Genomic DNA, 13,985 nt, shown 5'->3' on the forward strand with positions numbered 1-13,985 from the left:
CTAATACACAGGTTCATGAACCATTTAAGACTCTCCTGAGTTTTCAAGAAGAGTGGTAATGGTTCACAAGCCTCTACACAGAGATGAATTGTACCCACAGTGAACTATAACTCTTCCATTTTAAGGAAAGAAATACGGAGTTTGGTGAAATTCAGAGTATGCTTATGTCTTGTGGAAGGGAAACAGAGAGTCAAAATTAAGATTTAACTCACTTCCAGGAAGATTGACCTGATATTCAAAATCTTCCATTCATTTTTCCATCCTCCATTTCCTGATTGTAAAGGAAAACTATTTATTCTTATTTCTCACCTTGGAGTCTGAGGAATTGTCCTCCAATTCCTAGCACAGATGATTCCTGATGCTGCAAGACTGTTGATCATTTCTGCTCCTAGATTATCTCTTCCTCATCCTAATTTTTCTGTTTTTTTTCTCTTTTTAGAAGCAAGATATTTCAAAAGGACACAAAGTCCAATCGCAACAGTCAGTTTCACTGGGTGAAAAAGTTGTTCTGAGCAATGACAAATCTATGCATCCTATAAAGCAGGGCTTTTCCACCTTATGCTGGGAAGAGACACCTGTGAATATAAAACCCAGGACTGTGTTGTAACATATCATAGCAGAAAAAACTGTTAGAATCATAGCATCATTTGGGCTGGAAAAGACCTTTAAGATCATTGACTCCAACCACTGGGAGACGTGAAATCAGTCCTGCCTGTGCTACCAATCATACCTTCACTAGCACTCAGCCACAGGACAAAAATAGCTAAAAGGGCAATTCAGCTACAGATGGGACAGTGCTGAAACACTCAGTTGTCTACCCATAACTTTTGAATCCATTATAGTTTTATTCTGTAAAGTCCTGGCTTTGGGATAAGCTGCTCAAAAAAATCTCTCTCTCCACAATACCATTATGGGTGTATCTATCTCAGTCACTTTGGGGGTTTTTATTTATAAATAAAATGTTTACATTATTAATATACTATCAACTACAGAAATTAGGTCAGGAGGACCTTGAAAACTAATATAATTCAATTCCTCCCCCATCTCAAGGCAGGATCAGTTATTCTTGAACCATTTTTGACAGAAGTTTATTTCATCTCCCACAATAAAGCCTGCCCAGAGAGGTTGGGGAATCTAGTCTTGAATGCCCTTGTTCTCTCAAAATTATTTTCCTAACATCTACTTAACCATCCTGTGCTGCAGTTCAGGCCCATGAATGTATATACTTAGAGTAGATTTGGAATGGGATGGAGTCACTGAGGAAGGACAGCAGAAATGGGCTATCTACAAATTCCCCATAACAGTTCAGTTTCTTCCTTTGCTATATATCTGATTTTACTTGGCAGTCTGAGTAGCTAAAGTTACATGGTATTTTTTTTTAATGTTTTTTAAAAAGTCTATTGATCTCAGAGATAAACAAAGATTGTCTTTACCATGATGAAATTCTCCAAGACACTTGCAGAGTCTCTTAGGCAACAAGAACACAAGCAATTGTTACTGTGGATACTTTGGGTGAAACCTTCAACTGAAAAACCGTAAACACCTTTGTGTTTGAAGCATGTTAATTTCACTAAAGGAGTCTGTGTTGTTAAAAAAAAAAATGCTCTTGACCCAAGACAACTCTGAAGCAGAGCTCCAGATCCCACTTACATAAGTCCTGCATTCTGCTTCAATACAACAATCACTGTCAAAGCATCCAAGTAACTTTTACAATGTGTAAGCACGCATGACATGAGGCCACGCACTATGGGAGGGTATGTGGAGACAGCTGGGGAGAATATCTGCAAGAGATACGTTCCTGAGCATAGAAACTGCTGGATCCAAAAAAAGGAGTTGGACATAGCCTTCCAGCCAACACTGGGAGCAGTTGGTCCAGCATGCTACAGGTCAAGCCAGCCAGCTGTGTCCATCAGGTGCCACCTCAGAGTGGGAGACAGACTGTAGCATGGTGCTACAGAAATGTTAGATGTAGACCAAGCTCTGGGGACATACTCTTCAGAGCCACTGTGTAAACTAATTTGTGTTGAAAAGGTCCTTTGGAGGTCATCTTGTCCAATCCAATGTTCAAAGTGGATGCAGTTAGAGTAGGCTGTTTAGGGCCAATTGAGTTTTGAATATCTCCATGATTTCCCAAACTCTCTGGACAACCTGAGCCAGTGTTGGACCCCTTTTATGGTGAAAATATTTTTCCTAAAGTCTAATCAGACACTCTTTTGTTCTAACTTGGGTTCACTGGCTTGCATCCCATTGCTGTGCACCTCTGAGAAAAGTTACCCACCAGGTAACTGCAGACCACAGTCAGGTTTGCCCTGCACCTTCTCTTTTCTAGATTGAACAAACCCATCTTTGTCAGCCTCTCCTTGTATGCTGTGTGGTCCAACCCCCAACCATCTTGATGGCCTTCTGCAGGACTCACTCCAGTATGTCAAAGTCTGCAGTGGAGAGCCCAAATCTGGACACAGTCCTTCAGATGCAGTCTTACAGTGCCAAGCAGGAAGGAATAATTGCTTCTGTGGACCTGATGGCTACAGCCTTTCTAATAAAGCCCAGGATGCAGCTGGCCTTCATTGTGAGGGCACACTGCTCACTTGTGTTCAACATGTTGCCTACCAGGATGCCCATGTCCTTCTCTACAGAGCTGCTTTCCATTCAGTCAGTCCCCCAAACTGTACTGTTGCATGGGGCTACTGCAGCCCAGACGGAGTTTCTCCAGGAGGCTGAAATCCCTTTTAACAGCATCCTGTCACTGTATCAGTGTAGTATTAGCCACCTCGGTCCTCAAAAACCAAAGATTTTCCTCACTTACTCCAACTTGGCTGTCCCCGCAAAGCATTCAGCAAGAAAGGACATTTGCCAGAAAATGTGTGAAGCAAGTACATGTCAGGCTAAGATATCAAATTGTATCACTGCACCACTGTTCAATTGAATCTTTATAGAAATAGATGAGGCGTTGTCATTGCACACAGAAAGGAACAGCCAGCAAATAAGTTTTTCACCAAATAAGCATTAGTCCTACCAGTACAATTCATCTCAGCACCTGTCAGTACTCTTACCCATTGTAAAAGGTATTACTCAGGAAGTGCTGAGTAGCTACTAACACCTGGATTTACATATGCAAAATAATACTGCACAGCAGCACAATTTGTAAGGTATTATAGGTGTTATGTGTGTGGGCTGGATTCTGGCAATATTAATACATGTGTTTGCACAGTCTGTAACAATACACCCATTTACTCAACCCAATGTCAGGCCCTATAAAGTTACTCAGGTGTAATTTTTACTATTGTCTTCCAATGACAGAAAGTTTGGAACAGAATATAAAGCCAAACCGAATTAGAAGACATTTCAGAAGCCAGAAACAGGCCTCCTTCTTCTTTCTCCCACCTTATTTTTACAAACATATTTTTCTAATGTCTAAGATCACCCATACAAATGACCAGAGAAGAAAAATGAAGACAGGCGGTTGGGTCAATCCTAATCCCACAAAATCAGCAGAGGTTTTGCTGAAGACTTGAAGAGGACAAAGGATTTCTTGGGTTTTTTGCTGGGATAAACTTCGGCTAGACAGATTCATAAACTCCCACAACGAGCCTCAAGGATTTTGAAGGCACGACAATATAGAGGCAGTTCATACCCAAAGATGCAGAAGAAGATCTGAGACTCTGACTACATATCTTCAGAAAAAGAATTAGATTTAATTAAGCCTATGCAATGCATTGGAAGAAACTAATTTAAGAGCAACACATATTTGGTTTTAGTTGATAGTTTCCCTTTATAAGCTGCTGCTTGAAGCAAAGTACCACAAAACATCACTTTAAGCAAAAACCTGGCCTTAGCAGCAGTGCTAATCCACAGCTCCCTAGGAGGAAGAAGACAACACCTGAAAGTACATTTCTTTCTTTTTGGCTACATTTGAATTAAGTACTTCAGGATGTGCTCAGTAAAACCTTGGAGAGAAAAATGATGACTTCTGCCTCTCGCTTTATTTGTGCAGCAGTTTCCCACAGGTCCCAGGGGCCCCAAAGATCTTTAAAGTTCAGACTTTGTATCAGAATACATAAACACTTGATACCAGCTGAAATCAGTAAAATTTATCACAAAGAGAAACATGTCTGACTGCCTAAGATCCAAGTCTTAGGCCTAGGGCCAGCAGCTGTCAGAGATGCCAGCTGAGACTCAGTCCAAAGTTTTCAGATAGATGTGGATATAGACAAGCAAAAAGAGTCTCTTTCAAGTCACACTGGACTTCTTACAAGCTAATGAATAAATTTGTTCTTAAATATTTCCTTGAACTGGAGCTTTTGCTCAGCTCCAAGGATAGCTAAAGAAGGCTGAAACACATCCCTTGCCTCTAGCACTTACAGAAGGTCTCAGAAAAAGCTGGCTTCATGACCAGGAAGCTGATGGAGCACCCAGAGAGCCAGGAATAAGCACTTTGTCAAGTAGCAAGTGCTCGCACCTTAGGCTTTTCTGATTTTTAAGATAAACAAGTTTCAATGTATCCCACAACAACTCTTATTTAAGAGTGTCAAATATACTACGAGACCCAAAGAGCTAACTTGTCCTTAGCTTTGCACTTTTCTGTCATCCTAACAAATTAATAAAAATAAGTGGGAAAAGCTGCTCTTTGCCTGGCCTAACACACAGCAAACAGTAAAACAAAATCACAACTCCCTGAAAAGAATAGCTTACAAAAAATGAGACCATAACCACCATTACTGTTACCAGACTAATGGCACTGAGATAAAATATCAGCAAGGACCCATGTTATCCCAGTTGTTCAGCTCAAGCTTTTACCAATTTTGTGGGTGGATTTAAAGAGTGGTATTGATCCATACTGACCGTTCTTTTCAGTGCAAATATTTCATTGGACAGGGAGACACACAGATATTCTTACGTTAAGAAGAATATAGAAGGCAGCATCCTTTTCAGCTGCTTATTAGGGGAAAAGGTGTCTGCCACTACAATGTCATGCTGAAACCATCATTCAATCCTTGTCACTAGCCAGGGCTAAAAGATGGAGAACTGATTTAAATTTATGCTGCAGTAATGAGTTAGTTATCTTCAAAATCAAAACCTAACTTACGCCTATTTGTTCTTCTCTCAACTGACAATAAATAGTGTTCATAAAATTACAAAGCAGCTTTGGAATTGTAATCCAGTTAAATCACCAGTTACAATGATTCAGATAACTGAAGAATTTTAATTAAAAAAAAACCAAAGAAGATATAATAAAACCCTCAATAAAAAGGAGTCTTCTTTGGGACATATTCAATCCTCCACCACCCCCCTTTTAAACATACTTATTGACAATAATTGTACATTAAAGTAATATTGCAGATTTATCATTACATCTCACAAACTATGAGGTCGATTCTTCTCTCACTAAGGAGTGAGAATCCTTTTGCCCTCTGCAACACGCTCTTTCCCAGTACCACAGCAGTTTCTAAGCTAAAGCCTTCACAGAAGTTAACACCGCTGGAAGCAATATCAGCTCTTGTCAGCTCAAGGAGAGGAGGTAGAAGAGAAGCAAGGAGCAGAGCAGAGCTATCAGAAGTGCTTCCAATTTTTATCAAACTACTCAGGCTGTGTCTTAACTCCTCCATGCAAATCAAAGCTGTTCATAGATTTTTCCTGAGGTGGTGATCTGCCTCCCACAGGTAACCTGCCTGTAGTTACATCCACAGCAGCAATCAATTTGCTAGGCTCAGAGAAAAACAACAAAAAAACCTAGAGAAATATAAAATATAAATATTTGCTTATATGGGGCAGCAAATTGCTAATACTAAGTTTAACAAGACTATTACATAAAAGACAGGTTTTGTCCATAAATCTCACAGCACTTCATTAACTTAAAACTGCTGTGAGGCTGATGTCTTGAGCTCTGTGCTTTGGAAGCTGAACCTGAGACTTGAGAAGTGACCTGTTCAACGTAGCAGGTCAACATGTTCTACTTCAACATTCCCAAGTCCCTAACGCCTCTGTCTCTCCTTTGCTTTTCATGAAAACCGAAGAAGAGGGGCCAGCAGCCCTCTGCACAGGTTGAGCTCTGAGCCTCTCATTAGAATAGAAATGGACCAGAATGATTAAAAACATAGAAGAATTAACCAGTTTTTAAGATATCTAAATTGCTTGTCCAAGTGGATGAACAAAGGACAAAAATGTACAAAAGAGAAGGAAAAAAAGGAAAGCAGAATTCTCTCTGTCTCAGATGATAAATAATCTGTCCTCCTTAAACCAGCCAGACTCCCTTTTGTCCATGTGCCCTTTGCTGGTTTTTACTGGCAGGCTGGTAATACCAAAACATTCGCAAAAAAGGCAAAAAAGAAAAGTGAATTCATTAGCCTTCACCCCAAGATAATCCTGTTCAGAGCACAGGTGGCTCCAGCAGAATAGGTACATCTCCAGAGCACTCACACCTTGCCGGCACAACCCCTGGCAGGGAGAGGGGACAATTGCATTTCTCGCTGCTGCTGGAAGAGGTAAGGATGGTGCGACGCTGCCTGACTGCCACCACATGTGGATCGATTCTGCTAGATCAAAATCAGGCAGCTACCCCTGCCCAAGCTCAACCTTCAAGACATAAACCTACCTGGAAGAGATGGCAATGGATAGAGAGCAAACTGAAGTCAGGCTGATGGCTGTAGTCAGGGCACGTGGCCGCTCTGAACAGAAGGGAGTCCGAAGTGCGGAGCCATAACCGGCTCCCCTGGTGCCACCTCCCAACAATTCCTCACCAGCTATGAGAGCCGGTAAATTGAGGTCTTTCATCTCAATCCCCACTCACCTGCCAGGGATGGGAAGGCAAAACGCATAAGGCACTTCGGTGTGAAGGGCGAGAAGATGAGCTGGAGAGCTTGCGAATAAAGGGATGGAGAACAGAAAATCATGCTAAGACCAGGAATACTGGGAGTACCTGGCAGACAGATATCAGTGAGGGAAACAATTTAGAAAGGCCACAATGAGTGAAGTCTTCCATGATCCTTTATATCAACTTTACCAACAACTCAACCACAGCGACCACCGTGCTTATTCCAGACTTACCCCAGCTCCTTGCAGAATAGCGCGTGAAGTTCAAGGTCTCAGGCTTTATCTGTAACACAGCAAATGGCCTGAATCCAGAGTAAACTAAACAATTGTCGCATACAGAACTCCCTTCTAAGAAAAAATGGGCAAGTTATCCCCAATGACAGATGACAGCAGTTTAATACACTACTGTTAGGACTTTAGATACATTATGAATGATGGTAAGACAAGACAGAACAGAACATATTCAAATAAAATGGAAAGCAGAGTATAAATGGAAGAAGCATCAGTAAAATATGGAAAAATGAAAGGGGGCAGAAGGAAATGGTGTATAAAAACCAATAAATGGTAAAGAATGGAGAAGGATACTGGTGTTACACCTTGGAGTAGCTGGTCACCTGACATTAACTGGTGCAGCACCATTGACTGGAACATTCCAAGGACCGTTTCTATCAGCTGAGGATTTGGCCCTCTACAAAGAGTAAGACAAGGGTAATCAGACAGCATCCTGGCTGGTTTTCTGGGGGTGTTTCCCCCCCTTGGAAAGTAAAGAGAGAAGAAAATAAGATGATACCATAAATGAAAAAGGAGAAAGCAAACTCTAGAAAAGGAGAAAAGCTAAATAGGAAAAAAAAAATGATCAAGAGCAAGAAATAAGAACAAAGAGATGGGGCAAAGACAAGATAAGAAGAAAATATCCACAGGTTAGTGGAATACATTTTATTTATTCATGAGCTCTGTTTTATTATGTGTCCTTGGCAGACATCCCATAACTGAAAATTTGCAAGGCAGGGAATGATGCGAGTTTAGAGACTTGAGCCTTTTTTCTAGTCATTAGCCTTGGGCAGATCTTTTTTAATATACATGCCCCAGCAGCAAGTAAACAAGTTCTTTAAATCAAGAGCCTTTAGACAGCAGGCATGCTGCAAACAAATGGGCTTCGCTAGAGAGGGATTCCGGGAGAAAAGACAATAAGCAAGCATGCCCACAACCTGTTTTCAAGTAACCAAGAGGAAGGGCAAGCTGTTAGGAAAGATATTGCCCAACAGGATACAGTCTGCTTCTCACTCTGACCCCAGCTCACATCAGACTCTGCAGAGCATCTGCCTTTCACACACACTCCTTGTTAACCAGCCCTTATTCTACCTGAGAGCATGCGGGGCTCAGCTCGCTCAGCTGGCAGGGAGGAGGGATGCAAAGAGCAGGCAGCACAGGAGCGATGGCAGCGGTGGCTGGCAGAGATCCCAGCACAGAGGCAGGCAGTGTGTCCAACGCCGGCTTTGCTGGGGGCTCAGCCAGAACAAAGAGCGCACCTCTGGCAGACGCACCAACGCTACCGGGGAAAGCCCAGCTGGCTCCGCTCTCCATGTGGGTTTAAGGTGCCTCTGCAGCTCAGCTCAGTCACTGCTGAGCCTTGTTTTGCACTGAGGCTGAACCTGGCCCATGGTCTTGGCACTGAGTATTAACAGTTGGTTTTACCTTGCCTATAGCTGTAATTACACAGCTAAGGTGATATCAGTGATTTAATATGGATTTATCATCTGTTCAGATTTGAGGCGGTTTTATTCTTCTTGCCCTGGGAAATTTGCTAAGTCCTAGAGAGGGTGAGCAAAGAAATGCTTTTCCTTTGGGACCTCTCTGTTTCTACAAAGGACATTTTAGGAAAACATCTGACCTCACCTGCCTCAGGAATAATGCTAGGGATCACACCGCATCAGCTGAGCTGAAAACCTCTGGTCATTGATTTTCTTTTGCCCACACTCACTAATAGGAAGTTGAAGGGCTGCTACCATTTCTGTGGGTTGCCTTAGTGCTGAGACTGATAGCAAGACATAGACATTTAGATACGGTGTTCAAGGAAGAAGGTCTCTTCAAAAAGAGCTTTAATGTCCTCTGCTGTGAATACATATGGATTTTTCTTATTTGAAGATCAACTTACACAAATCTTTTCAGCCTGTATAAAGAAGGTCTAACAGACAAGTAAAGATCTGTGACTTGGGAAATTTGGATACTATTTCTGGACCTTTCCCATTCTTCGATTCCTGCAATTGAAAAAAAAAAAATCTGAAATAATGATACGGCACCTCTTTATAAGAAGAACTGCTTTGAAATCTATAGATAACAAGCACCATATAAGCTAGGTATGATTACTGTCAGTTAAAGCTCTTTTATCACCATTTAGCCACCTACCTATATACAAATAATTTACACAATTTCAGAACATAAAACCATCTTTGTCTACCCACAAAGCTATCTCAGCAGAAGTTTAGATATGGAAACAAAGATGTTTTTTCCTTATTAACGAATTGTCTTCCACTCCCCCAAGTACTACCTTTTCAAGCAGTGAAATCTAGAAAAGTAGAAGGCAGTGAAGAGCAGATACAGTTGTCTACAAAAAACCTCCATTCCCATCACAAATTTTTACTGGTTTCAGCCCTGGTGCAACGGGCAGCTTCCCCCCCAGCAGCAGACACCAAATACACCCTGCAAAGTTGAAAAGCCACCTCTGCTTCCTACTGAATTTAGGACATCAACACTGATCAAATCCTACCAAAACTGTGGATGATTTAATCCTAACTACATAAGAGCAGAGAAGGATTTTGGAAACTGCTGCACTTGTGACTGAAGAAAGTAAAAATGCGTGGCCCAGGACATGCCTCTGAAAATGAGACCTTCCCAAGGTATCCCAAGCCTGACATCCAGAATTTGGCTCACGCACACCTTCGGAAAATCCTGGCTCATATACAAAGTGTATTCTTGCCTCCTCTGTCCTCTTAGGATGTTAGCCTGAGTACCTTATGCCATCTATTGGCCTAGACCAGCGACAGATGCTCTGAGGAGAACTAATTCTGGGAAAGCGACTCTGTTAAAAGGGATCTGTTGGTAGATCTGTAAATTCTGCTAATGGAATCAATATGCTGCCGCTGCTCAGATCTTGAGGTCTACCTTCCCCAGCAGACACTGAGTTCAGCTCTCAGAATAACCAGCAGTTGTGCTTTGCATTAGGCAAAAGAGAAATAGTGTTGACACAGGGCTATCTCACACTGCACGCACTGGCAAGAAAATCCAGAAAATGAGTAATGAGGATTTTCACTGTCTTACAGAAGCAGATAAGAAAAGTCTTTTTATGAAAAGAGAAAGCCCCTTCAAAATCTACCTGGATCTAAAATCAGGTAAACTATCCTCAACTTAGTAAGTCCACTTTAAATCGGCCACGCAGAGAGAAGAGACTTCTCCCACATTTCTTTAGCCATAGAGGCTACTGTAGTGATTCACGGCTGCTTAAATCTAGTTTACTTTTTAATCTAAATGTGTTTTTAAAAGGCAAGGCAGAGCTCTGCAATGCGAAAGGGATTCAGAGACATCTCTATTGATCCGCTCCCGCACAAGCCATTAAAAAGCAGCCGCGGAGAAGTCGGCAGGAAAACCGCGCGGACGCGCTGGCAGCGCCCCGTCCCCTCCGTCCGTCCGTCCGCCCGCCCGTCCGTGCGTCCCCCGCCTCCCCAGAGCCGCCTCCTTTCGGGGGGTCGGACAGGGGCTGCAAGTCCCGAGCCGGAGAGCGCAGGGCAAGACTTCGGCTGAGGAACGAAGCCCGCCGGGGCTTCCCCAGCACCAGGCTGCATTTCCACCACCACCACCACCACCACCACCACCACCCCCCCCCGCCCGGCTGTTCGCCCCGCACAACGCAAGGAGAAACCATCGCACCTCCGGCTCCGCGCCGAACCGAGCCGTGCCGGGCTGCACGCCGTCCCCCCGAGCCGTGAAGCCGCCCGCCCCGGGGCCGCCCCGCCGCGGTGGGGAGCGCAGCCGCGGGCCGGGGCGCAGCGGGCGGGCGGGCGGCGCTGCCTACCTGGAGCTGCGGGCCGCCGGCCGCCCCGCCGCCCTCCGCCCGGCACCGCGGGGCCGCACCGCGCAGCCCGAGGTGGGAGGGGAAGGAAGGCGGAGGCGGGCGGGCTCAGGCGAGTCCCCACCCCGGCCTCGGGCATCCCCCGGCCCCCGGCCCGGCGCCCTGCTCCCGTCCCAGCGGACCGGCACTGCCCCGGCGGGCCGGCCGCCGCCGCGGAGCCGCGCTGCCTCCGCCCCCGAGGGTCCCGCTCCGCACCCCAGGGTGCCGCAGCCTGAGAGGTGCCGCCCCGCCTCTGGGGGTGCCGCTCCGCACCCGGGAGTCCCGCAGAGCTCCCGCAGTGTCCTGCACCGCTCCTGGGGGTCTCGGTCATGCCCGGGCGGTCCCGCTCGGTGTTCCCTGGAAGTCCCGCACAGCCCCCGGGGGTACCTCTCCTCTTCCGGAGAGTTCCCGCACTTTTCCTGGGGTTCCCGCACCGCATCCACGGGGGGTCTCCCACCGCGCCCGGAGAGTCCCGCTCCGCATCCGTGGGGAGGGTCCCGCTCAGTGCCCTCGGGGATCCCGCATCCACTCGGGCCCCGTCCCCGGAGCACGCGTGGGGACCTGGCTGCGCCGGTCCCTCCCGCAGCCACCTACCAGGCACCACCAGGCAGTTCCCCTCTCTCCCACGACTCGGAGGCAGACGCGGGGAGAGGGGCAGCCCGCCCGGAGCAGGCGATGCTGCCGAGGCCGGGCCGTCGGGGGCGGGCTGGAGACAGCCTCCTCCTGCCCCTGGGCTGCGGCAGCGCGGAGGAGCAAGTTCTGCGTCTGCCGCGGGTCCCCACAAACTGGGCTGCTCGGCTTTTACCTTCCCGCTTTTGGGCGGCAACGGTGCCAAGTACCGCGCAGATAATGACAACGCCAACGGGATTGATCGGCTATTGATTCACTACTGCTGATTTGCTGAAGTGGCAAACGCGACGGCTTGATTTGCCGGCTGTACAGCGTGTGAGACGTGGAGTGTCCCCCCACACGCTGCAGAGGGAAGTGGTTTCTTCTCCATGTTATGCCCCAAAGTAGTTGTCTGTACCAGGGCTCGTTTCTGCCTTAGTCAAAGGCAGAAGGGAATGGGAAGCTAGGCCAGCTCCGAGGGTTAACTGCAAAGCACAGCTGCGCTGACCTTCAAGAGTGGAAGAGTTTGCCTATTCCACCGGTATCTTTTTGAAAATCGCCAAGGGCGAATGTGGAATTTTATTCCTTCATTACAAATTTTGACACAAAGAAAAGTATTTTGTGAACTTTTGGCAAACTTTTTCAAACTTTTCATTAAAAAAGTCTTCTAAACCATCAACGTCATCATAACCAACTGCAGGATTTGGGGAAAAAAACCTGCTTAGTAACTATTTCTGCCAATTTTTTTCCCTAATCAATCTTACCTTGAAAAAAAAAAAAACATGCACAAATGTTGCAGAAAATTCTCCTCTGATTTTTCGGAAGTTTTGTTTGTGGGGTTTTTTTAGAATTCATGACATGTTTTAAGGAAAAAAATCAATGACCTCTTGTAGAGTCAACATAAATACTCAGCATGCTGTTGTGTTCCTGGTAAAAATTGTGAAGTCCTACAAGTGTCATCAGTTGTGACGACTGAGGAGAGTGGGGATCCTGAGATAATATATTTCTCTCTAATTGTGTTTACTGGTATTCCCTTAAGTTACTATTGCTGTGCAGAAAAGGTTCTTTTTCTTACGAGTTACAGTGTATAATTGCATAAATAAACTGCGCTGTTTATCAACTTCCTGTTTCATTAATCACAGAAGTTTTAATCACTGCAAAATATGACTTGTCCAGATATTACATGAACCCTTCAATGTTTTGCACAGCAATCTGCATTTCTGCTGCATGGGGTTTTTTTAAAAACATAATTAACCAGCAGTAATATTAAGATCAAAAGTAATGACCTGCACAGAATGACATTTAGTTACCGAATGTTTGTGAGAAAGCAATGGACTGAGTGCAGAGTGAATTTCTCAGGACTATCCAAATACAAGAATGTGAACAGAATACTTCCTAAAGACAAATGAGGTCATCTTAGTGGGTCATTTGGAGATTTCAGCATAAAATTTGAAAGATCCTGCAGAAATATTGTCACTGACTTTGGAAATGATACTGCAGTACAGCAGCCCATCAGATGGTTACACAACCTAAGTCATCACAGGCAAGAATGAGATGCTGGAAATTGCCCAGGATGGTGAGCAGCAGCAGCTCCCTGGGCAGCAAGGCCACATACGTTGCTATAACACTGGGGGAGATCTGTAGTGGCAAAAGGGGATGTGGTGGGCTCATTGCTCAGGTCAACGTGCCTGGTGACACTGGTGACCCTGTCCTTAGTCACTGTTGTAGCCACTGGATATGTCCCATGGTCTTGCTCTGCTGGGCATGGAGGGCAGAAACGTGCTGTCTTGGCTTCTTACCAAGCCTGTGAAGCTGCAACCTGCATTATCATAATTTACAGCTCCTTACATCAGCATGATCTTGCATTGCTCTTTTCTGGACAACAGACCCAGTCCCTTGGGGGCAGCATATTTAGAAATGCCAGCTCCCTCCTCCCAGTGTTCTGCAGACACAGACATATTTTTTTATTATTTTTTTAATTTTTTTTTTATCTGCATCAAGAAATATCACAAGGCTTAGGAATTGCATTTATTTTTGTATTATTTGATGCACCGTGGTTTCTTTTCACATAAGCAGTGTCTGAGCACTGAGCTGTCTGAAGGAGCATCTTCCCTTACAAAGCAGTTTTTCATGTGCTTCCACTAAAACACAACAACTCCCCTGAGCTGTGATCATGCTTTTACACAGAAGGGCTGACTTGAGGGTTTTGGCAGGTTTTTGCATCTTCATTTGAAAGCATGCCCTGGAATTTGCTTGACTCGTTCAGCTGGAAAAGGAGAGAGGTCATTTCTAGCTTCCTGATGCAGGAAAACTTATTGGCAGCTGTTTCTGGTGGGCATGAGCTTAGCTGCTGGCAGTGGGGAAAAGAGATGAAGGGAAATCTAGGCTGTAACACCATCATCTTCATTGCACTGCAGTGGTTTATAATATTGTAAAATGGTGTTAACTGTTGCTCACTGGC

General features: G+C 45.0%; 1 protein-coding gene across 2 annotated transcripts in view; it reads right to left on the bottom strand.

The window, feature by feature from the left end:
* Positions 1 to 10,931, bottom strand: part of KCNS3 (potassium voltage-gated channel modifier subfamily S member 3) — a 30,862-nt gene extending 19,931 nt beyond the window's left edge. For both annotated transcript variants that reach the window (XM_075750560.1, XM_075750561.1), the window contains exon 1: positions 10,735 to 10,931. The gene's annotated coding sequence lies outside the window, so the exon portion shown is untranslated. The remainder of the gene's footprint in view (positions 1 to 10,734) is intronic.
* Between the last annotated feature and the right edge of the window lie 3,054 nt (positions 10,932 to 13,985).

Source organism: Balearica regulorum, chromosome 3 (assembly GCF_011004875.1).
Source record: "Balearica regulorum gibbericeps isolate bBalReg1 chromosome 3, bBalReg1.pri, whole genome shotgun sequence".
NCBI lineage: Eukaryota > Metazoa > Chordata > Aves > Gruiformes > Gruidae > Balearica > Balearica regulorum.